The following is a 24,164-nucleotide window of genomic DNA, read 5'->3' on the forward strand; positions in this document are numbered from 1 at the left end:
CATCTCAGTGACTCTGAGAAAACTTCTCCAAGAAGGGAGGAGGGGAAATCAGCCTATATACAAGTTTGCAACAAAGGAAGCAGGCAATCTGAACTTCAAAGATCAGGTATCAAGTTAAGGAATTTAGCACTCTATGTATGGGAAGATATAAGCCTCTGGGCTCATTGAATTCATTCCTTTCATATGCAGAAAATTCCTTGGACTGAGAGGCTCCTCAGAGCCTGGTAGGCTACAGTCCATGGGGGTCCCGAAGAATCGGACACGACTGAACGACTTCACTTTCACTTTCAGCTAAGGAAACAGGAAACCAATAGTGTTTCCTTGTCCACCTTAAGGAGTGGCAGATGTTTGCTTCTTGTATTCCCCCAGCTCCTTAGCAGCCACCGCTGGGTGGGTGGCAGCATCAGTTGGATCTCAGTTTTCGGAGCCCTGGGCTGCTCTGGTGGCTTAGATGGTAAAGAATCTGCCTGTAATGTGGGAGACCTGGGTTCAATTCTTGGGTTGGGAAGATCCCCGAGAGAAGAGAATGGCTACTCACTCCAGTATTCTGGCCTGGAGAATTCCATGGATAGAGGAGCCTGGGAGTCTACAACCCATGGAGTTGCAGAGAGTTGGACACGGACACAACTGAGTGACTTTCACTTTTATTCATGTTTGGAGGCCGGAAATTGATGATGGCTGTGACATTTCTTGATTATTGATATGGTAGGAGATATTTTCATTTCACAATGTGGAGGTCAAAGGTCAGGCTATATAGAGTTAGTTGGGGGCTGAGGAAGCCTCCAACACCCCCAAGAAAGGCCCATATAAGCTGGACCTTCAATGGAGACCATGAAATGTGGGCAAGAGGGTTCCAGACAAAAGGTCACTTTTGTGAAAATGACATTCTTCCATAAGTCTTCCAGGTGAGGGACACAAGATACTTGTCAGTAAAAAGCAGGCGACTCTCTCACAGCAGCTGGGACACATATTTCAAATGAAGTCCTTGTCAATAACCTTCCATTTGCACTTTAATAAATGTGTGTTGAACACTTTTCTATATTCTGCTCAGATCTGTGTCCACGTTTCTGGGCAGCTTCCAATATGGTGATAGGCCGATTTCTGACAAAACTAGTTGTTTTTGAGTTTTCCCCCCTCCTCCTCCATTAGCCATGGCCTTTTGCCATGTTGAGTCTCACAAATGGACACAAACCAATCAATCACCCTTATAAAAATGTCAAAATTCATCCCTCCCTACTGTGAAATGAATACACTGACCTTAACACAAATGTAGAAATAAATTTTTTTAAAAAAAATCTATCCTCACCATGGACCCCCTGGCTGCCACACTTAGATTTCTACACATTTCAACTTGACAAGGCTGACATTGCTGGGAACTTCTTGTTTCCTTTTTTTAAAAAAAGTGCTGGATGCAGATTAGATATGCCCCCAGATTTACTAATAAGAACTCATTTTCACAGAGGCTCTGCCTGAGTGGAAGTGTATACAGGGAGAGCCATTATGTGTCCAGGGTAAGAAGCGAGAGAGAGGTTGAACCCAGTGAAAAGGGAAGGGAACACTCATGATATATTGATTTTTTTTTTAAAGAGTTTTCTCAATCTAGGGACCATTTATGACTTAATTGCTTCACTCAGTGTCAACCTAATTTATTTCACACAGCCCCAGATAAGGGTAAAAACCCCGAAATGGGCCCATGTCACCTCAAGATCCAGCTCCCCATCATTTGCCAGCTCTTGAGCAGGTTCCTCATTATCTGTAAACCAAAGACAAGTTCTCACTATTCCTATGCTTTCAGGAACAGGAGTCTCGCTATCACTGCAAGAGCGCGCATTCCACTCTCAGGCACTCTCAAGAGGATGGCCCCGCCTCTGGCTCTGGGGAGGACAGTAGACTGGCCTTTATGAGCACTATGGCCACTGGCCCGATGGGCAGTTTCAAGTTCATGCATGCGACACTGTTGCTGCAAAACCAGCCTCTGTTCACCAATGACAGATATAAACAGAGACAGAGTAGAAAGGAGTAGTTTTATTGCTTTGCCAGGCAAAAGAGGATCACAACAAGCTAATGCTTTCAAGACTGTGACCCTCTCCCTGAAGAGGCCTTATAGTTTTAAGATGGAAAATGGGGTTAAAGCTAAGGATTAGAGCTGATATGGTCCTGCATTCTTCTCCTCCTCCTGGGGGCATTGAGACCAAGATTACAGGACAGCTTCTGCTGGTTTTCCAGGTCGTCTTCCTTAGGTATTCTTTCTGGAGTAAAGAATGCTCCCAGAGTAAAGGAATACTAGGAATCTTGTCTTGGAGGGGTAAACATCAGGTATAGCTAGAAGGCAATCATATTCAGAGTGCAATTGAGCAAGAAAGAGGAGGACAAACATCTTTCGGTTAAATGGGTGGAGAGAACAGGGCTGGGTAAGGGCTAACATGATGGGGTGCCTCAGTTAGCTTCTGCTACAGCAACACAGTGGGGACAATGAGACTCCCAGTGAAGATATTTTAGGGGATTATTAGACAAAGGATCTCTGGGTGCTGGAATAACTAAGCCAGTAGAAATTAGATCAGAAGCTACTGAAAGTCTTGGAAAAGCCCATCCAAGCAAGAACCTGGCAGAGACAGTCAGAGATGGGAGATGGAGAAAGACAGAGCTAAGTCCTTGGGTTCTGCTGTAGCTCTAGACTTGCGGGTTCTGTAAGTCAATAAATTTTCCTTTTGTATTGGGTTGCTTGAATTGGATTTCCAAAAATCTTAATTAAAATAAACTTAATTTATACATGAGTTTGGGGACTTAAATTATAATTTCCATAAGACACTTAATATGTGGTGTATGGTAAAAATTTAATAAATCATGTTGCATGCATGTGTGTGTGTGTATATGTGTGTGTCTCTGTTTAGGACATGAAAGTTGCCTAAAGAGACAAGAAACAGAGAAATAGCCAAGGCTTCAAGTCATGGCTCTGCCCACAGCTACAAAATCTGGTGATTTTGTGAATGTGAAGACACTTTCAATCCTTAGTTTAGGGAATAGATCACTTTTTGGACTTCTCATTCACTTCCTTGTACAAAGTGACCACTGTGATTTGCATCAGAATTTAAAAAGAAGAGAAGGAACGAAGGTAGATGGAAGGAAGGAAAGAAGAAGGGAGGAAATAGGTAGGTCTTAAATGAAGTATGAGGAAGAAGGCAATGGCACCCCACTCCAGTACTCTTGCCTGGAAAATCCCATGGATGGAGGAGCCTGGTGGGCTGCAGTCCATGGGGTCACTAAGAATCGGATACGACTGAGCGACTTCACTTTCACTTTTCACTTTCATGCATTGGAGGAGGAAATGGCAACCCACTCCAGAGTTCTTGCCTGGAGAATCCCAGGGTCGGCGGGGCCTGGTGGGCTGCGGTCTATGGGTTCGCACAGTCAGACATGACTGAAGCGACTTAGCAGCAGCAGCAGCAAAGGAGGTATGATTGTCTTGAGGCTTTGCAGGTGGTGCACTGGTGAAGAATCTGCCTGTCAATGTAGGAGATACAAGTTCAGTCCTTGGGTCGGAAAGATCCTCTGGAGAAGGAAATGGCAACCTACTCCACTATTCTTGCCTGGAGAATCTCCTGGATAGAGGAGCCTGGCAGGCTATAGTCCACAGTGTTGCAAAGAGTCAAACATGACTGAAGGAACTGAACTGGCACACATGTGGTTGTCTTGGATATAATAGTTCTGTAATCCTTGTCTTCTCCCAGGAATTCCATGGTTACTCTGTATCCATCACATTCTGTCTGCAATCCATCTCCTCTATAACAACCTGCATTCAGAAAATAATAATAATAATAATAATAATTTGAAACCCATTTGGGAGCAAATAATTGATAATGCCTTAAAGAGTTACAAAGATATTTATTCCTTGCAAGGAAAGTTATGACCAACCTAGACAGCATATTTAAAAGCAGAGACATTACTTTGACAACAAAGGTCCATCTAGTTAAGGCTATGGTTTTTCCAGTAATCAGGTAAGGATGTGAGAGTTGGACGGCAAAGAGGGTTGAGTGCCGAAGAATTGATGCTTTTGAACTGTGGTGTTGGAGAAGACTCTTGAGAGTCCGTTGGACTGCAAGGAGATCCAACAAGTCCATCCTAAAGGAGATCAGTCCTGGGTGTTCATTGGAAGGACTGATGTTGAAGCTGAAACTCCAATACTTTGGTCACCTCATGCGAAGAGTTGACTCATTGGGAAAGATCCTGGGAAGGATTGGGGGCAAGAAAAGAAGGTGATGACAGAGGATGAGATGGCTGGATGGCATCACTGACTCGATGAACATGGGTTTGGGTAGACTCCAGGAGTTGGTGATGGACAGGGAGGCCTGGCATGCTGCGATTCATGGGGTCGCAAAGAGTCCGACAGGACTGAGCGACTGAACTGAACTGAACTAAAGAGTTACACTGTTAATGGAGATTTACCTTTTAGAAGAGATCAAAACAAAAACAAAAGTAACATATCCAGGTGTCAAAAAGAAAGGAACTCCAAACTGTGGAGTACCTCCAGTATGCTGAAAAATGTATACTTACATGCAATCATCATAGATACCTTGGAAGGTAGGTGTTAATTACACCCATTTTACAGGCAAGAATAAATGCTCAGAGAAGTTCAAAAACTTTCTCAAAGCTACAAGCTCAAAGAGCATGATCTGCAAACAAGCCCAGCTTTAAACTGACCCCAGACACATGTTTTGATTAAGATTCTTCCTGATGCCTATCACTAGCTGAACATCCTAGTGACTGGCCATGGAGCTAGGAAACACGATTCAGAGACTATTGACTCTACATCCAGATGACTGGGAGGCAGGACAGATGGCAATGTAGTGACAAAGTAGATTTTAACTGAGGAGATGAATTTTTAAATCCAATCACAGGAAACATCACAGCACTTTTTTTTTTTTTTTAGCTTCAGTTAAACTGATTTTCTAAACTGCATACCAGCACCTAATCAGTTTGATCCGTTTCTTTTTCTTTCCCTTTAATTTTATTTTAGCTTCGAGCCTTGTGTGATTGGCTGGGGGTTGGGGTGGGGGTGGGGGGTGAGTGGAAAGAGTTCTGTGTTCTGTAGTTTCCTTTCTGCCATCCTCTGCTTTTGCTCATATTGTGGTCTTAATTTGATCAGCAGTTATGAAAAGGCAACATTAATCCTGGGAAAGGACATTGTTCGTGGCCAGACAGTTTCGGTATTGCTTCTAAAGCAAAGTGTTTTGTGCTCAGATATGAGTTTTGCCCCTTGAGATGCTTCTTGATGTGAGAACAGAGAGAGGCAGAGAGTTGCTAAAAACTGGACAGACGGCAGCTGGTACTGGGAAGGGCTGTCAGAGATCTTAGCAAATTCTTTACCCCAGGTGAGCTTCCAAGAACAAGAGGGATGCAGAAGATGCTTCTGAATATGTATGTGGTTACAGGGGCATTGGTAATGAGGGGCAGGAGGGGAGGGATGAAAGAAAGGGGGACAAGGAGGTGTGAGCTGCCCTCATCCAGAGTGACAGGTGGGTCTCCTATGCCTGAGACTGTAAGCTGGAGTCAGTTATTATGACTGTGGCTAGTATTTATACAGCACTTACCAGATGTTAAGTACCTTTCCAAGTGGTTTATGGGAGTATCTTATTTTTATCCTTAGGGTAAACATAGAAGTAGGTATTATTATAACAGACGAGGAAAATGAGGGTTAAGGCTTAAGCAACTTGCACAGGACTTGGCATGCTCTTAATCACGCACTGAACCATCTCCTGAGTGTCTATTATGAACCAAACCCTGGATTAAGCCTCAAGAACATAGGCATGAATAAAAAAGGTCATAGAACTCTCACTCTAGTGGAAGAAATAGGTGAATGAACCACCTGTATGACTTAAGTACTTGGCACAGTGTCCAGCCCATGAGAGACACACATATTTATTGGAGGAGGGATGGATGGATAGCATTTAATGTGGCATGATAGCTGCATGAATAGAGGTGAGTATAGGGTGCCTTGAGAGCAGAAAGAAGAAGGAATCAAGTCCATACAAAGTAAGTGATGCCTGAGAGGAGTTTTCAGGTAGGGTAGAAGTTCACCACGATAGTGACGACCACCATATAAGATTTGCACCATATCATAATTTCACCATCACCTTGCTTCATCAAAGCAATTCTAAGCTTTCTCATGTCATCTGAAAACAAAAACCAGATCCCAGCCTAAGTTTCCATTCACTCTGCTTCCCAGGGCACTGTCAAGCCTTTCTCTGATACTGGTTTCCTTCCTTCTCTCCAGTATGAGTGGGCAACTGTCAAGAGTGACATGCATTGCCCGGTATCTGTGTTTCTTAGACTAAGAATCATTAACCTTTTAAAAAACAGAATATTAATTTCCAGTCTCTATAAATAATCACTACAGAAATTATAACAATAATTAACAAATCAACAAAAATAACTATCGGATGTACAATGGACTTTCAATGAGCATTATTTACTGATAGAACCTAACAGTGCTGTGATAGACAGGGCAAATAGTCCTTTTACCATTTGACGTAGATGGGACTCATACTCGAAAGAGATGATATAAACTATCTGTTGATCACTTTTATGTGCTGCTTCGGTGCTGCCGCTGAACATCCTTATCTCATTGCAACACAGTAGGCTGGTAAGTAGGGGTTCATGCTCCTGTGTATGCCATTAAATAAACCGAGGCTCAGGGAGGTTAAACCACTTATCTGAGGGCACCTAGCTAGTAAATGGGAAGGCTGGGACAGAGAGCCAATCTTTCGTATCCTCAGTGCTTGTGTTTCTTGCATTTTAATCTCTTGTTTCTTTGTTTCTCAAGAGAGTCAGAGAAAGAAGACTAGTAACCCAGAATCCCAACTCCTCAGAGGGTTTTTGCATAGGTATTACAAATGTTAGGCATCTCTGAAGTCATCAATCCCCTGGCCACCTAAACCCAATCAATTCTGGTTTTAAACCACAATGCCCGCACCTAAGGGTGTCGCTTGACAAAAGTAGAAATGCTCAAGGTTTCCAAATTGGTCTCTTTAATCCCCTTTCAAGGCTGTCTCTCTCAACTTCTTTTCTTGACACCCTGTCACTCCATTTACTATTCTCTTCTTCTCTATTGCTGCCCTAGGTGTTTTAAATAATGTTTTGATTCCTAGGAACGAGGTGTGTGTGTGTGTCTATTGGGAGGAAACTTATTCTTCTTCCTTAGAATCATACTACATGCGAAAGTGGCATTTACTTAAGTTTGTAACCTATGAGGGAAAAGAGTTTGAAAAAGAATAAATGTGTATTTATATACACATATACATATATATATGAGATTCCCAGGTGGGGATAGTAGTAAAGAACCCACTTGCCAATTCAGGAGACATAAGAGACATGCGTTCGATCCTTGGATTGGGAAGATCCCCTGGAAAAAGACACAGCAACCCACTCCAGTATTCTTGCCTGGAGAATCCCACTGACAAAGAAGTCTGGTGGGCTACAGTTCATAGTGTCGAAAAGAGAAATGACTGAAGCGACTTAGCGTGTGTGTGCGCACACACACACACACATATAAAACTGAACCACTTTGCTGTACATCTGAAACTAACACAACATTGGAAATCAACTCTACTTCAAAATAAATTTAAAAAAATTTAATTTATGTGGTGGTGGGCACCACAGTAAACTGGAAAGTACAATATTTATCTAAAACATTAAATCTCCAAAAAAGTATACTTTTTTGCTGCCAAAAAGTATACTTCAGTTTAAAAATAAAGGTAGTATCTACCACCACTTGCTAGTTATATTATTGAAACATCCACAGCCGATCTGATCTCTTTTCCTGAGAGCAGACGCACTGCGAATAGTGAGAAGCCAGTTACAGGCATGCTAACAGCAAGTGGACTCTTTGGCGGCACCCACCATGCAGAAATGCTGCTCCCCAGGAGCTGAGACAAACAGAGGCAGAGAGAGAACTCTGGCTCAGAGATGCTCTTAGGGGCCAGAGTGTCTCCCTGGCTCCAGGCAATGAAAATGGCATCACCCCCTCCCAAAGGCAAGAGAAGCAATGCATCTGCCAATCTAGGGAAGAAAAAGGGGGAGTAAGACTGAGGGAGCTATAGGAAGTTGGCCGACTTGTGGGCAAGACTTGGCTGTGGTCCAGTGGTTAAGAATCTGCCTTCCAGTGCAGGGACATGGGTTCAATCCCTGGTCCAGAAACTAAGATCCCACATGCGGTGGGGCAAGTAAGCCCGCTAGCCGCAAATACTAAGCCCAAACACCATAGCTATAGAAAACCACACACCGCAATGAAGATCCCACGGGCCTCAGATGAGACCCCATAAAGCCAAAGAAAGAAACAAAGAAAGGACCTCGTGGGCACAGGGAAGACATGGGAGGGCCAGAGCAGGGGAAGGTAGCATGGTTGGATTTGTGCTCTTGAAGGGTCTGTGTCTACAGTGAGAAGTTGGTGTGCAGACGACTGAGGGAGAACAGAAGAGCTGCTAGGAGACAATTGCAGCAGCAGCTCAGATGAAAGACCATGGGAACGCGAACCAAGCCAGCAGCAAGAGAGACAGGGAGAAATGGAGCCTCAGAGATGGCAGAGTGAGGGTCTGCAGCCTGGATACAGGCTTAGGGGCAAGACTGAATGAGGGCGCTCAGCCCCAGAGAATGAATGTGGAAACCACCACCAGTTGTGGGGACAGGCCCCATGACACACAGGACTGGACTTCCCCCAACTGCCCAGCGTTTGCAAGCAGGTCTGTGAACCACACAGAGTGAAGCAGGAGGGAAGTCTCTGGCATTCAAACTGGTTTTCTTTGCTCTCCCGCCCTGCCAATGTTAACACCTCTGCTCTGATAGGATGACTGAGGGCATTTTCATTGCCATGTCTGGTCGGCGCTTCTGATTTATGTTCTGTCAAGAAGATCGATTTCCCCAGTAATAGTCATGTTTCCACTGGTGATTTCTGTCCCCTTGGGACCTGAGATTGCAGGCTCCTGAGGCTGATCACCTAAGTGTTCCCCTGGAAATTGCTCCTGCAAATATTCTCAATCAAAACCCAATAAAGTGTCTGAGAGCTTGTTCTACCCTGAAGCCTGGGAATTGTATACAAAAATCGTATTCCAGAATATGAAACAAAAGGCCAGCTCCAGGCCCATTCTAACAATCTTTTGGAATTACGACTGGGCCTTCATTAGCCAAAGACAGATTTGATCTTGAAAATGAGGAGTATTTATCTACAATCTTGAGAGATTTAGAAACACTGGCCTAAATTAAAGACACTACAATTTTTGTGAAAAATTATGATTCAGGAAATTTCTTCCTTTACTAGGCTTTTGTAAAGAATCTGTATGTGATACACATTCTACAACAGAACTTCACAAAAGTAGATGTTTAGAAAAGCCACCCCTCTGAAAGCAGTGATTTGTCTCCTCACCAGAAAGTAACTTTCTGGCGGGATATACATCAGAGAAGAGTGGGGTTTCTTTGGTGGCTCAGAGAGTAAAGAATTCTTCTGTAATGCAGGAGACCCAGATTTGATCCCTGGGTCAGGTAGATCCCTGGAGAAGGGCATGCAACCCACTCCAGTATTCTTGCCTGGAAAATTCCATGGGCAGAGGAGCCTGGCGGGCTATATAGTACATGGGGTTGCAAAGAATTGGACACGACTAAGTGACTAACACACACACACACACACACACTATTGAAACGAAGAATATCAAAGAGTCTGTAAAGCAAAATAAAAGCTTTATTTCTCACTTGGGGTGTAAGTCCAAGCTAGTGAATGATCTGAGTACCATTTAGAAAATTTCTTCCGATCTGTCCTCTCTCATTCTCTTGGATGTCATTGACCGACATGCTTGAAGCACTATTTTTGTGTTTCAGCTCATGCACAGAGAGAAAGACGACGTGGTGGTAAGCAGATATTTTTTTTTTTCTCCTGAGGATGAGACCTAGAGGTTATTCACATGATTCCTTTTCACATTCCTGCTGGCCAGCACTTAGTTCTGTGGTCATACCTAGTTTCCAGAGAGCTAGGGAATGTGGTTGTTTATTAGGTAGCTATGGGCCCCATAAAATGAAGGGTTATCAGGGAATAACCAGCAGTTTCTACCAAAGTGCTTTATTCCTAAGCCTCATCTGGGCAGCCTTGCCCCTTTGGCTCTGGCTATACTGAACTTCTTGTGATTACAGGCATCTCTAGGCCAGTGGATGTCTCTGCAGCTCTCTCTTCTGGGAGCACATTTGTTTTTCCTTGGTTGGGAGGAGAAATTCCCCCCAACTTGAATTCATGTGACCAGACTAATACACAAGACAGATTAGCAGGAGGAAAAGAAATAAGTTTTAATTCTTGTGCTCGGAGGTCTCATAGAAATAAGACATAAGAAGTGGTCAAAGCAGGTAGCGTTTATATTTTTAGACAAAAAAACAATACGTTTGTGAGGAATTGACAGGACAGAGAAACATAGGTTTCAGGTGGTCAATTAGAAAGAATTTGTTTGTCACACTGAAATAAGTCCAACAGAGAAGGAGAAATATCATATGATATCCCTTATTTGTGGAATCGAAGAAGAAATGATACAAATGAACTTATAAAACAGAAAGAGAGTCACAGACTTAGAGAATGAACTTTTGGAGAGGTGGAAGGGGAAAGAAGAGGAGGAGGGATAGTTAGGGAGTTTGGGGTGGACATGAACACACTGCCCTATTTGAAATGGATAACCAACAAGGACCTACTGTATAGCACATGGAACTTGCCTCAATATTACATGGCAGCCTGGATGGGAGGGGAGTTTGGGGGAGAAGGGATACATGTACATGTATGGCTGAGTCCCTTCGCTATTCCCCTAAAACTATCACAACATTGTTCATCAGCTATACATCAATACAAAATAAAAAGTTTTACCAAACAAAGAATTTGTTGAGTCAGGGCTTTAAAGAAGTGACAGGTTTGTTTATACAGGCTTCTCACTCTGCGTATCCTGTCTCTGCCAATAATGGTGTCCTTCTACCTCCAGAGGCTGGGAGTGCACCTTCCACATGAAAGATTCATTTCCTGCTTTCTGAGAGACAGAGGAGGGTCAGAGTGGCCCTCTTGCATTGGCCGTGTCATAAGTAACTTCAATTCAAAATAATCAATATGTTATTGTGGTATTAATATATTTGGGGGTCACCCACCTGAATCCCAACACCTCTCAACCAGCTTCATTCTTGCTCATCTTCTAAAATTGACCCTAGACATTAATTCCTACAGGAGAACTCCCTCTGCAGCCTGTGAGTTCTCTCAGTGAGCACAAAGTGTGTCTTTTAGAGACACATACTACATACTACAGTATGTGCATTTGTGTATGCTAAGTTACTTCAGTCGTGTTCGACTCTGTGCACCCCTATGGACTGTAAGCCAGCCAGGCTCCCCTGATCATGGGATTCTCCAGGCAAGAGTATTAGATGGGTTGCCATGTCATCCTCCAGGGGATCTTCCTGACCCTGAGATGGAACCCAGGTCTCTTAGGTCTCTTGAATTGGCAGTTAGGTTTTTTTAACACTAGCACCACCACCTGGGAAGCCCAACACTACAGTATAATATATCGCAATTTCTGCATCTTCTTTTAGAATTTCTCAAGCCAGATTATGCTTTAGAAAGGCACCCTATTGCAAGTCAATTTATTAGAATCTCTGGGGCTAGGGCCCAGGCATCGGGGTTTTAAAGTACCTCCCCAGTTTGTCCAATGTGCAGTTAGGACTGGAAACCACAGAACTAGCTTAGGGGCAGACATTTCATCTCTGGACCATTCATACATGAAGCAGCAGCTGGCACTCTATTAACATTCTAACGAATGTTTAGTGAATGAACAAATGAATGAATGAAGAATGGCTTCTTGAGTATCAGTTAAACTAGACCCCAAATGAGAATTAACAATTCATACCATTTTCTTGAACACAGAGTATTAGTACCAGAAGGGACCTCCGAGAAGATACAGATCCATCATGTCTGACAGATAAGGAAACTATAATCCAGAAAAAGTCTCCTGGTGAGTTTCCAGCAGAGAGAGGCCTCTGGACACCAAGATGGTTGGATGTCAGGCTAAAAGACACCTTGATTTGATTTATCTACCCACAGTTTTAAACACAAAAACATTCCTTCCTCTCTCAAAGCAGGGCTGAGCTCTAGCTACCAGAAGCCATGGAATCAAAATTGAAACATTTACCATTCCCCACATTTGTGAGCTTCTCAGGGTAGCTATTGGTTGTTTGGAACCTGCTCATTATACCGTTTTATTACATAATGAAGACAAATGCCCACAGTTTAGATACAGATTTGGTTAATGACAAGATGTATAATAATACAAGATAATAGGGCCAAGCCATTGCATTCTAATTAAATATTTTTGTCAGATTCTTTCCCTCATTAATCTTCTTTTATTCACCACACTTTATGGCTGTTTTGCCTTCCACCTTGTGACTGTGTACATACACATGTAATGTTAAGAACAGAAAGAGTCCTTAGATTTTTCTGGCAATTGGGTTTTCTCCTCTCTGAATCTATTCATGTGCAGACGTGCTATTGAGTTTAAGAGGGAAGACATCACACGTAACCCAGACAAGGCCTCTAATTGGTATGCCAGCCCACGCAAAGCTATCTGATTGCATTCAGTAACTGGCGGAGACACAAAGCATTTTCAAGGGAAGTAATATCCCACTGTGAATCTGGAAATATCTGTATAAGAACTGAACAGTAAACATCACCTTTAATTTTAATGTCTCACATTATGCAACATTTTCAAAAGGCAAAATCTCTGACATTCCAGCCCACTCCGAGCAGCGGGGATAGGAGCCTGACTGTGATGGGTGTTGATGTCAAATTTCCAACTGCTCATGGATGCCGTCTGTGTTTTAGAGCATCACCCTTTCCAGATCATCATTCTGTCTCATAAGCAAAGGTATTTACCTATTAAGAACTGTCGAAGGCTGAGATTCCATGGGCTGTCTGGCTGCCAGCAACAACTCCTTTCAGATAGAGCTTTGATGGGGCAGTATTTAGCTTCTAATGGCCCTTAAAAGCTGCAAGGTGCAAATGTGAAGCGATGAAATCCAGGCCGCAATGGCCATTTGCAGAATGATCCTGGCTGAGCTGCAGAGAGATTTGGCAGCTGATGAGGCATCTCCATCAAAAATGTGCTCCCAGAAACGCATCCTCCGTGATACCTGTTTCATTTAATGGTGATCATTCTCACCCTCCACCCCCACTTCCCACAACTGAAGATGATTACTCTGACAGCAAGCTGTGTCTCACCCATCATTTTCTGTCAATTTTCTTGCCTCTGGAAAGGATTCTGTTTGGGTTCTTAGATTAATTCTCTAGGCAAAACACTTGCTTCCTATTCTTGCTATTCTGTTTAAAATAGATATCCTGGGAGAGTTAACAGCAAACACAACTTAGACTATGATTTAAACACAATACACCAATTACAAGTTTCAGTGGGGGAGTAGGAAAAGATTCAAGGGTAACTTTGCTGAGGAAACAATGTATACTAGACATGGAGCATTACCTGGATTCTGCAATACTCATCAGGGGGCTAAGAGGCAGGACCTCCCATCCAATAATCTGGATGGATCTGTGGCCAACATCCACAGCATTGGCTGTGCATCCCTGATGGGTGTTTACACTCAGGAATGAGAAGATAATAATAACCACACACAAGCCACATAACCATTAGCAAGTGGTTTTTACCAACCCATTAGGATTTGCTCTTCTCTTATGCCACTCAAGAAGCCCCAGAATGACATTTGAAATATTTCCTTCGAGTAAATTAATGATTTTCAGGGATTTCACTGACCCTGCTCTAAAGGCCTTGCTCTGTGGCTTTTCTTTCTAGCACTGAGCAGATTCAACATCTATAAAGATGATGAATCCTTGGTGCCCAAGACGTCATCTTGGCTGAGACGGGGAAGCATCCTGACCTATGCAAAACATAGTGAGTGATGCAGGCAGATGTGACATTTAAAGGGACGATGGAGAGGCCCAAAGGCAACAGAGATGGAATTCAGCTTCATTTCGAAAAGGAAATCGGTTTCAGTTGCAGAGCCCTCATCTCTTCATCAGAGGACCTTCTAGGAGGGCACCCACATCTCACTCCTCTTCTTCCCAAGACAATCAATTTGGGGGGGAAGAGCCAGCTCTGAGAAACTAGAAAGAGGGCTTTTGTCGGTGATGCTTGTCAAGGATGAGGTCTGAATTTGGACCCATTAGTTAAAGTTTATTAATACCTTTAAGTTCTTCCTAGGATACATAAATGCCAACTGTAGAGGGGAGTGAACAAAAGTAGAAATGTATTGACAAGAAAAGAACTCAGTATGGATGGTGTATAGAAATGTAGTTTCAGAACCAACCCCAAGTGGGCACTATCCTGTTCTAACAAGATATTGAGTTGGTTTTCAGAGACAACAGAATAAAATTGCAAGTCATGTAGCCAAAGTGCATGCAGAGGAGAAAATTTTGTTCTCAAATAATACCTGAAACCAAAATTCCACTCCCCCCATGAAACCAAGGGACAGGAACAGGAACCTGAAGGACAGGATCCTTTCAGAAGCGGAGGGCTCAAGTCCAGGAAGACTTGGTGACATCCCTTTTCCAGATCTTACTGTGAACAAAGTTCTTTTTTTAATTGAAATATAGATGATTTAAAACATTGTGTTAGTTTCAAGTGTAAAGCAAAATGATTGTTATAAATATGTATATATATATATATATGTATATGGAATAAATTTAGACCTATTAGTTAAAATTTATTAATACATTTAAGTGCTTCCTAGGGTAAATAAATGCTGGGCTGAAATATGTATATATTATTTTTCAGATTCTTTTACCTTATAGGTTATTACAAAGTGTTGAGTAGAGTTTCCCATGCTGTACAGCAGGTCTTTGTTGGTTATCTATTTTATACACACACACACACACACACATATATATATATACGCATTCGGAGAAGGCAATGGCACCCCACTCCAGTACTCTTGCTTGGAAAATCCCATGGGCAGAGGAGCCTGGTAGGCTGCAGTCCATGGAGTCGCTGAGGGTCAGACATGACTGAGTGACTTCACTTTCACTTTCATACATTGGAGAAGGAAATGGCAACCCACTCCAGTGTTCTTGCCTGGAGAATCCCAGGGATGGGGGAGCCTGGTGGGCTGCTGTCTATGGTGTCGCACAGAGTCGAACATGACTGAAGTGATTTAGCAGCAGCAGCAACATATATATGTATTATATAAAGTAGTATACATATGTTATATATAGCATATATATGTTTTTACATATGAAAGTGTTAGTCACTCAATTATGTCCGACTCTTTGCAACTCAATGGACTATAGCCTGCCAGACTCCTCTGTCCATGGAATTCTCCAGGTGAGACTACTGGAGTGGGAACCATTCCCTTCTCCAGAGAATCTTCCTGGTCCAGGGATCTAACTTGGGTCTTCTGCATTATGGGCAAATTCTTTACTGTCTGAGTTATATATATATATATATAAAACATATATATGTTAATGCTAAACTCCTAATTTATCTCTCCTCCCCTTTCCTCTTTGGTTACCATAAATTTGTTGTCTGTTTGTGGGTCTATTTCTGTGTTGTAAATAAGTTCTTTTAATCAAAACTTACTCCCCCCCAGTACATCTGAACACCAATCCTCCTCCCCTAACTCATAAAACTGAACACCAAATCAAGGAAACAGATTTGAGCCAAGCCTCCCGCCTCCTTGCTAGGATTTATGGGACCTCAAAACAGCATTCTTCCTTTGCTCAATAGCTGGTGCCATAGGACTAGTTTATACTTGTCTGGCACTGAGTCCTTTGCTCGGTAACATGGAGGCCAAGGGCATGTCGCCTCAAAATATGCCTCAATGGTACATGTATGGTTAAGTCCCTTTTTCTTTTCAGTCACCTGAAACAATCACAACATTGTTAATCGGCTATACTTCGATTAAAAAAAAAAGTGTGTGTGTGTGTTTGTGGTCAATCACTCCATTGTGTCCGGCTCTTTGCAACCCCATGGACCGTAGCCTGCCAGGCTTCTCTATTTTACAGGCAAGAATACTGGAGTGGGTTGCCATTTCCTACTCCAGGGGATCTTCCAGACGCAGGGATTGAACCCGAGTCTCCTGCATTGGCAGATGTATTCTTTAGCAATGAGCCATGTGGGAAGGCAAAAAATATGCCCCAGTGGCACATTGATCAGTTTGAATTAAAAGTTACATAAGAAACAGCAACTGCAAAAGGGACGCTCCAACCCTCCTCTGTTTCCCTGAAAGCAGGAAGCAAATCTCCCCTGTGAAATGGTCTTCCTTGTACTAGGAGGTAGAAAGACATCCTTGGCACCAGAGACAAGGGATTCAAGACTGAGAAGACAGTATAAAAGAAGCCTTGCTATTCTCTACTAATTTACTACCCAGGCCCAAACTTTCTTTAAATTCCTTACTAATTAAGCAGCCAAGCTTAAGTTTCTTTGTGCTGTCAATTCCTCTCAAATCCATTGTTTCTTTGTCTAAAAAGTATAAAAGCTGCCTGCTTTGGCCACTTCTTTAGATCCCATTTCTACAAGACCTTCTTGCACACGAATTAAATGTGTTTCTTTTTCTTCTGTTAATCTGTCTTGTGTCAATTTTGTTATTAGTTCAGCCGCAAGAACTCCAGGGGGGTAGAGGCGAAAATTTTCCCCTCCTGGACATCACATTTTACTGCCTCGGCCAACCACACATTATTCTTTTTCTAAGGACAGTCACATCTTTAGAAATATTGCTCTCTCAATGTATCATTATGTTTTCCTTAATACTTCTTTTCTGCCACAATAATGTTGCTTTTTAAAACATGGAGTGCCATATTTTATCTTCACTTTTTTACATTCAAAAAAATTGCACAGAGACTATTTTTGTCTCCTTCTCCTGCCTTTTAAAAATTTCATAGTATAATATGGCATATGTATAAATAAATTATTGTAATAAACCCCTCCACATATTTGTTTACTTGTGATATTTGATTTAGCTGGTCTCATACCAAAAAGTCCTACCCATATTTCTCTAATCCTTTTTAATGAAATCTAAAATGACTTTCCATATTTTTTGTGTTCATGTAAGTTATTTGTTGCCCATGGAATATCTTTATTTTCTGCCCAAGACCTCTCAATTACAAAAAAAAAAAAACCCTCAGAATCTTTGTTTTCCTTCCAAAGACCATAAAACACAACTACTTATGTCTGACCACCTCCAGTTTCGGAAGATTTTAGAATGACACAATCTGTTATCGTGGCCATTCTTTTTAAATTTTTTTTTTTAACATTTTTTGAACTCTTTTAACTTCATTTATTTTTGGTTGTGCTGGGTCTTCATGGCTGTATGTGGGCTTTCTCTAGTTGTGGCAAGTAGGGGCGTGGGCATCTTATTGCAGTGCCTTCTCTTGTTGAGCACAGGCTCTAGGTCACTCGGGCTTCAGCAGTTGCAGCACACAGAGTCAGTAGTTGGCACAGGGCTCAGTAGTTGTAGAGCATGGCTTCAGTTGCCTGGGGCATGAGGGATCCTCCTGGACCAGGGATGGAAGCCCTGCCTCCTGCATTGGCAGGCACACTCCAATCCACTGTATCACCAGGGAAGTCCCATAATGATCATTCTTTAAGATAGCTTTTTTTCTTTCCAAGTACATACGCATCTGTTTTTCATACATTTACAGCTTTAAATCAGTATAGAGCTTTAAGGGTGCCAAAGATAATTTTTTTTTTTGGTAGATTACCTTTAAGGCTTATTTAAAAAATAATGTAATAGATACTATTTAAAGATCATTTACTATGTATGGCCAAGTTTTAGACACTTTACATAACTCCTTTAATTCCTTGCAGTCAAGATACTTTTATCCCCATTTTATGGTCAAAAAAGCTTACTTTCATGGAGATAAAGCAATTTTCTAAGGTTACATTGCTTCTGAACAAAGTGGAATTCGAACTCTGTTTACCTGAGACTGAAGGCCCTTACTTATTAAGCCATGCTACTGTATCTTTAACTGAAAACCACCAGTTTTACCCAGGAACATGTCAAAAGAGCAGCGTCAGGCCTCTGTCAGTGACAGAACAGTTCCACATTTAAAGAACTTAGAGACTACATACAATCACCAGCCTGCAGCAGACACTGGTCAGAAAAATGTTAGTTGCTCCGTCATGTCCAACTCTTTGCAACCCACCAGGCTCCTCTGTCCCTGGGGATTCTCCAGGCAAGAATACTGAAGTGGGTAACCATTCCCTTCTCCGGGAGATCTTCCCAACTCAGGGATTAAACCCAGGTCTCCTGCTCTGCAGGCAGATTCTTTACCATCTGAGCCGCCCGGGAAGAATATTCTGTAGTGGGAATAAGTTAGGTTAGGTCCTTAAAGCATAGTACTCAACAATGATGGTATATGGCAGTCCAAGCTCGTGTTTAGATACACACACACACACACACACACACGCAAGCACTCACACAAGGGGGCTGGGTTTATTGGATTACATAATTGAAAGTCTACCAGTGTAACTAAGCAGGTCTGTATGGGGCCTTTCCAGGACAGGCCTTCTCCTATATCCTCTGCTTTATCATGTCTCTGAAGTACTTAGATGATAATATTTGATGCAAATTTCCCAGGTTGTTTTGCAGTGTAAAAACTCCACACCAAAAGGAAGAAGTTAACTACTTGATGACCTTGAGCACATAGCCCCAAGGACTGATAAAGTTAACCCTGTGACACTGCTCTGTTCCCTCACTATCAGTCAATCAGAGAATTGTGCTTAATCTGATCACATACCCTGTGACCCAACTCTTGCCTGCTTCACCTGACCTTTAAAAATGCTTTGCTGTAACTCTTCTGGGAGCTGGAGGTTTTTTTTAGGCCATGAGCCACTTCATCTCCTTGCCTGGCCCTCTAGTAAACCTTCCTCTGCTCCAGACTTTGATGTTTCCGGTTGTTTGGACTCACTCACTAGCAGAATTGATTCCAAGCGCGGATAAATTCTTAAACAGTGCATTCACTGTGTCATCAAGAATACCTTTCTTCACCTCTTAACATAAGTCTTCCTAATTTGGCTGCATTCTCACACAGGCTATTCTCTTGCTGGCAGCAAGACGGCCACCAGCAGCTACAGGCTTGGGCGAACTAGTCTACTGTCTCTAGTGGAAAGAGATGCTTTTTCCTTATTGGCTCAGCAGAAGTCCTGCGATTCACTGGAGCAGCACGAGTGATGTGCTTTTTTATAAGCCAAGCAATTACTCTGGCCTGAAGATGTGTACTGTGTGTTAAGCTGCTTCAGTCGTGTCTGACTCTTTGTGACCCCATGGACTCCTCTGTCCATGGGATTCTCCAGGCAAGAATACTGGAGTGGGTTGCCATGCCCTCCTCCAGGGGATCTTCCTGATCCAAGGATTGAACCCTCATCTTCTGCAGCTCCTATATTGAAGGCGGATTATTTACCACTGAGCCACCACGGGGCTCAGTTTTTCATACCTGGACCCTGGGCTCACTAAGAAGGAGTGGAGGGAAGGAAGCAGTGTCAGCCCAATCAGTCATATAAAACAAGAGGGAGTAGGTGTTGCCGAAAGAAGATAAAATGGGTTTGAGGTACTCACAAACAACAAATGTACACTATGTTTTTATAAGTCAGACGGAGACTTACAACAGCAGAGAAACAGGAGGGCCAAGGATGACCCAATACATAAGCCTCTGAAGTAGGTTTCTTAGACTTCAAGCGACAAAGGACAAGATTAGTCATTTTGCTCTAGTAAGAAGTCAGTTAGGTTTTCTAGAAAAGAACAAAGAACCACAAGGGCAAGGAGTCAGACATTCATTCATTTACACTTTTGCTGGTATGCAGATGGTAAAGAATCTGCCTGCAACACAGGAGACCCGGGTTTGATCTCTGGGTTGGGAAGATACCCTGGAGAAGGGAATGGTGACCCAATTCAGTATTCTTGCTTGGAGAATTCCATGGACAGAGGAGTCTGGCAGGCTACAGTCCATGGGGTTGCAAAGAGTCAGACATGACTGAGCAACTAACACTTCCACTTTCATCCTCAAACATGTCTATTCATCCTGCCATTGAACATTCATCTACCATGTGACAAGCAATGAGGTAGGTGCTGGGGATGTAGACAAGTTCTAGCACTTTCCATAAAAAAAAAAAAACAAAACTCACAGCCCAGAAGCAGCAAGAGAGGAGGCTCAATCAATAGCTGCGACATGAGGAGTTAAGTACAATATTCTATTTTCTCGCAAGGTAGCCTCTTGTGGGAGCAATGCCCTCAGTCTGAAAGGCATTTTCCAAAGAGAGAGCAGGCATAGCCCACATATTAGGAAAATGTCATAATCAATCACTTGCCTGTTTCATTTATTAGGAGCCTATATACTCCCTCTGGAATTCTAACAAATTCTGAATCTAACCATAGCTAATTTTCCTATTAGTGAAATAGAAACAGAGCATAAATAACCTCCCAATCACTTGATTTTGCAATGAATAGCAAAATGGAATTTGGCTTAGCTCCAAATACGCTTCCATACTTGCTATGAAGCCAGTTTATCATTTAAAATCTCTGAGCATCTGTTTATGCATCTGTAAAATGGGATGTTAACAGTATAGCAGACTGTCATGAGAACCAAACTGCTGTATGCAAAGCTCTTAGACAAGTACACAACTTTAAATGATAATAGTTGCAATTGCTGTTTTATAAATGTTATTATTATTGCTATTGAATTATTACTGAATAGAAGATCAGAGAAGGCCAATGACTTGTCAAAGTTTCCCCGCTTGTTAATGGCAGGGTCAGAGTTCAGATCCAGGTTTCCTGACTATTATATGAGGGCTCTTACCCTGACATCACTGGGCCCTTGTGTCACACTCTCGACATTCTCAATATGCTTGGCTCCAGCAAGTATATTCCCCCAGCACATACCTGTTGGGAGGGTGAGTGTGGCATTGGCAATAATAATCATACTTGGCATTTGCAGAATATTTTATACCTTTCAAAGCCCTTTCGCATATGTAACCTCATGGGATTAAACATTTGCAATGAATACTACACTCATGGATAATCAAAGTTGCAGTTGTATGCTAGTTATTAGACTTGACTTCAGCTTGCTTTCTGGGAGACCCACAAATCACTTTATTTCATGTATGATGCATTCTTTACCACTGATTATCAGGGAACATACATCAGCCAAAATTGGAAATCTGGTTTGCATGTCTTAGAGATTTGCTTTGTAGGGGTGGGAGCAAGAGGGGGTGGTGGAGAGGATGCTGCTACTGCTACTGCTAAGTCGCTTCAGTCGTGTCCGACTCTGTGTGACCACATAGACGGCAGCCCACCAGGCTCCCCCGTCCCTGGGACTCTCCGGGCAAGAACACTGGAATGGATTGCCATTTCCTTCTCCAATGCATGAAAGTGCAGTTGTTCAGTCGTGTCCAACTCTTAGTGACCCCATGGACTGCAGCCTACCAGGCTCCTCTGTCCTTGGGATTTTCCAGGCAAGAGTACTGGACTGGGGTGCCATCGCCTTCTCCAAGGATAGAAGATAGAGTTACGATGAATTTCAGCTGTGGCCAGTGTCCCAGGTGGTGCAGTGGTAAAAAGTTTGCCTGCAATGCAGGAGATACAGGAGACTTGGGTTTGATCCCTGGTTTGGGAAGATCCCCTGGAGGAGCAAATGGCAACCTACTCCAGTATTCTTTCCTGAAAAGTCCCTTGGGCAGAGGAGTCCACTGGGTTGCAAAGAGTCGGACACAACTGAGCTCACATGCGAAACATTACAGTTATAGTTGAATCAACCTACATGTTCCTCCCTAATCGCATTTACCTCTCTCCTATCCAGAAATGATTTTTGTTTGGAAGCTACTATCTTTCCCATCCACATTTTAGAACATAGAATGTATGTATGTAAACAATATATTGCTGACAAATTTCACAATGTATACAAAGAGTATCGTACTCTTTTTGTCTTCTGCAACTTGTTTCTTTCAGTGTTCTTTGTTTTGATATTTAATCTTGTAGCTGTGAGTCATTACTTTTAACTGCTGTGTTATACTCTACTGTATAAATATACCTTAGTCTATTCCCAGGTGGCACTAATGGTAAAGAATCCACCTGCCAATGCAGGAGACGCAAGTGATGTGGGTTTCATCCCTAGGTTGGAAAGATCTCCTGGAGTAGAAAATGGCAACCCAGTCCGGTATTCTTGCTTGTAAAATTCCATGGAGAGAGGAGCCTGGCAAGGTACAGTCCATCGGGTTGCAAAGAGTCGGACACGACTGAGTGAGCAGTGTCCTGATGTGACTCTGCTTCCAGGGGGCAGGGATGCCTCCCCAGGATCCTGAGGGCCTCACCTGAGCTTGACGGGTCCCTGGGCCATCTCAGAAGGATGGATGGTGAGTGCAGCACCCACTGCCTGCACATCATTTTTTTTTTTTAAAGATTTATTTGATATGGTCCATTTTTAAAGTCTTTTGAATTTGTTACTATGCTGTTTCTGCTTTATGCTTTGGTTTTTTGGCCATGAAGCACCAGGGGTGGAACCTGCACCTCTTGTATTGGAAGGCAGAGTGTTAACCCTGGGACCACCAGGGAAGTCCCCACACGTTCTTCATGTGAGGCAACACTGGATACAGCTCTCACAATGGTACCCGTCACTTGACAAATGGAATTTTGAGGCCAAAAGTAAAAGCTGTTAAGTCAGACAAATCTGAGTTCAAAATGCTGACTCTGACATCTGCCAACTAGTAACCTTGAGTAAGTCCTTTACCTTCTCTGGTCCTCAATTTCCTCATGTCTTAAATGAGTTTTGTGGTATTTACCTCAAAAAATTGTGATGAAGATAAAATATATTAATACAGTGCCTGCATGCAGGAACTGTGTAACAATGGTATTACTAGCTATTGTGAATATAAACTTATTATCATTAGTAGTAGTGATTGTTACTATTTGAATAGTTCTGAAGGCTGAGGTGGTTTTTCGAGAGTTTGTTTCTCACCGCTGCCAGTAGAGGGCGCTGCAGAGGCCCAACTGGAGGCTGCCTTCTGGTAGGATGCTCAGGGTGGGCTCTCAGACCCCAGAGAACCTGAAGGGTTTGGAGGTTAGTGCAGTTGCCAGCAGAATGGTCCAGGCCATGAGTACAGGAAACCAATAGCTGCTATCACTGACAGATGCTGCTTCCAGGAATCCCAGGCTACATGGGAGTTCCCCAAGGGCAGGCATTTTATCACCCACAGAAGGTCTATGAACAAGTAGTAGTTCTTGGAAGACCTTGCTGTTGGGAGCTGCCATCAATCTGCTTTATAGGAAAAGAAGCTATTGCAGAGAGCTCCAAGGTCATAACTGACCAGGAGGGACCAAATTCCAAATTTGAATGCTGAAGAGATATTATTGTGCAGAAGCTCAAGCTCCATCCACCCTGCTAAAGGCTGCACTGGTCCCTAGAGTCACAGTGAGTGAATGTATGCCTGGATCTGTCTGGGATGTTCGTCGGTAGTTTTCTTTCCTGAAAACCCAATTTGGATGGGACCTGAAACTGTTGAAGAGATGCTAAACAATAACCTGGCTGCACATTCTTGGTATAAAAAGTGGCCTGAAAAAGAAAAGTTTCCGCTAATAAAGGAAATGAGAGCCCAGGTGTTCTATTTGATGGGAAATAATGGCAGCATTCTGCCAAAAGATTTCAGAGAAAACTTAGCTCTGAACTGAATTATCTTGCTTCAAGGGCAGCCAGACTTATTAATCAACAGAGCTGTGTAGAATAACCTTCATCAGTTCTGGAAAAATAAGCCCCCCACAATCTTTACATTGTGTTAAAAAAATTTTTTTTAAGTTCATAAAGAACCTTTCTTTTCTCACACCTTCACCTTCTGTGGCTGCAGGGGATTGAGAGAATAGATCTTTGGCTCTGGATAAGTTAATTATGTCTCTGAGCCTTGATTTTCCATTGGGATATACATATATATATATATATATACATACACACATACACTGTTTCAAAGTGTACATTATGAACATCTAGTGAAAAAATGCAGATTAAACACTTTGTGGAATGTTTAGCAAAGAAATCATCATCAACATACCAATAATAATAATATTTACTAAGTGCTTCAACCCTATAACAACCCTCAGATTAGGTATGGTTATTATTATCCCAA

General features: G+C 42.5%; 1 long non-coding RNA gene across 1 annotated transcript in view; it reads right to left on the reverse strand.

Annotated features, from left to right (window-relative positions):
* Positions 1-3,594: 3,594 nt before the first annotated feature.
* LOC113892773 overlaps positions 3,595-24,164 on the reverse strand; it is a 173,539-nt gene continuing 152,969 nt past the window's right edge. The window contains exon 10 of the long non-coding RNA XR_003511132.1: positions 3,595-3,790. This is a non-coding gene — a long non-coding RNA (uncharacterized LOC113892773). The remainder of the gene's footprint in view (positions 3,791-24,164) is intronic.

Source organism: Bos indicus x Bos taurus, chromosome 5 (genome assembly GCF_003369695.1).
Source record: "Bos indicus x Bos taurus breed Angus x Brahman F1 hybrid chromosome 5, Bos_hybrid_MaternalHap_v2.0, whole genome shotgun sequence".
Lineage (NCBI taxonomy): Eukaryota > Metazoa > Chordata > Mammalia > Artiodactyla > Bovidae > Bos > Bos indicus x Bos taurus.